Source organism: Entelurus aequoreus, linkage group LG09 (assembly GCF_033978785.1).
Source record: "Entelurus aequoreus isolate RoL-2023_Sb linkage group LG09, RoL_Eaeq_v1.1, whole genome shotgun sequence".
Taxonomy (NCBI): domain Eukaryota; kingdom Metazoa; phylum Chordata; class Actinopteri; order Syngnathiformes; family Syngnathidae; genus Entelurus; species Entelurus aequoreus.
Window position 1 is genome coordinate 72,413,212 of NC_084739.1, and position 1,754 is coordinate 72,414,965.

Genomic DNA, 1,754 nt, shown 5'->3' on the forward strand with positions numbered 1-1,754 from the left:
AATAAATAACTAAACAACTCCAGGTGGCGAGTAACGGACGGACAATGTCCAGACCGCCGGTGAGCTTTCCTGCGGACACAAGACCGGGGACTGAGGCCGGAGGACTTTCTTCGCCCTTCACTCACACAAGCAGACGTCCAAAAGAACTTGGTTTTCAAGTCGGAAAAGAAAAGTCCCATTATCCACTTTCATTGGTGACGATCAATCACGACCAGTAAAAAAAAACAACCCTGTGAGCTCGATAAAGAAAAACCGCCTTAAACTCAACATACACTCGCACCGCGGTGCGTTCTCCTTTGGTTCGAACGCGTCCCTCAAAGACCTTCCGCTCCGAGGGAACCGGGGTGCTCGTTTTCCCTCCGCAACATCTGTTGCATCAACACGTGTTGCTAACGTGCAGCCGGGTCGCCATCATGGAGTCCGAACGCTGCCAAAACTCCACAAACACACTAAAATGTTTTTTTTTTTCTCACGCCCAACGATGCGCAAGTCCGAAAAAAAAAGTTTTCTCAATTAAATAAAAAACAAAAAAACAAATATCCTGCAAGTAATGTAGCAATTTGCAAGGATAAAGACCATTTTCTCCATTAAAAAAATTATTTACATGTAAAAAACTATTTTTTGCAGGTAAAAAAACAATTTGCAAGTGTAAAAACATTATTCTGCAACTAACAAAATTATTCACAAGTATAAAAATGATTTTCTTTAGTTAAAAAAAGATTTGCAAATAGAAAAAACACTTTTCTTTAATAAAAAAAAAAAATTGCAAATAGAAAAACTATTTCCGTCATTAAAAATGAGTATAAAAAGTAGAGTATATATACTTTTTATAAAAAGTATATAAACATTTTTCTTTATTTGAAAAAAGATTAGCAAGTAAAAAAACAACAAAAATGTTCTTCATGAGTAATATTTGCAAGTAACGAAATAATTCACAAATTTAAAAACTTTTTTTTTTTTAAATTTTTTTTAAAGTTTTTGTATTAAAACAACTTTTTTTTAATTAAAACAACGGTTAGCAAGCATAAAAACAATTGTATTTATTTAAAAAAAACATTTGCAAGTTTAATAAAAAATTCTGCAAATACAAAAACTCACTCATGATGAATGAATGATAGGTGGTGGTCGGAGGGGCCGTAGGCGCAAATTGGCAGCCACGCTTCCGTCAGTCTACCCCAGGGCAGCTGTGGCTACGAAAGTAGCTTACCACCACCAGGTGTGAATGAATGATGGGTTTTTAACATGTCAAGCGACTTTGGGTACTTAGAAAAGCGCTATATAAATCCCAGGTATTATTATTAAAAAGATTTGCAAGTAAAAAAAATGTAATTAAAAAAGATTCGCAAGTGTCAAAACATTATTCTGCAACTAACAAAATTATTCACAAGTATAAAAATGATTTTTTAGTTAAATAAACGATTCGCAAATAGAAAAAACAATTTTCTTTCATTAAAAAAAAATTTGCAAATATAAAAACTATTTTCGTCATTAAAAAATAGTATAAAAAGTAGAATACATAACACGTTTTTATACTTTTAACAAAGTATAAAAATATTTTTCTTTATTTGAAAAAACAATTCGCAAGTAAAAAAAAAAAGAAAAATAGTTCTTCATTAAAAAAGTTACAAAATGATTCACAATTATTAAAACATTTTTCTAATTAAAAAAAACGGTTAGCAAGCATAAAAACTATTTTCTTCATAAATAAATAAAAGTATTTGTATGTATAAAAAACTATTCCGCAAGTAAAAAAA

General features: G+C 31.1%; 1 protein-coding gene across 1 annotated transcript in view; it reads left to right on the plus strand.

Annotated features, from left to right (window-relative positions):
• The window catches only part of cdh11 (cadherin 11, type 2, OB-cadherin (osteoblast)), a 242,862-nt gene extending 241,914 nt beyond the window's left edge, over positions 1-948 (plus strand). The window contains exon 16 of the mRNA XM_062059301.1: positions 1-948. This exon is cut by the window's left edge and continues 726 nt beyond it. The gene's annotated coding sequence lies outside the window, so the exon portion shown is untranslated.
• The last annotated feature ends 806 nt before the right edge of the window (positions 949-1,754 follow it).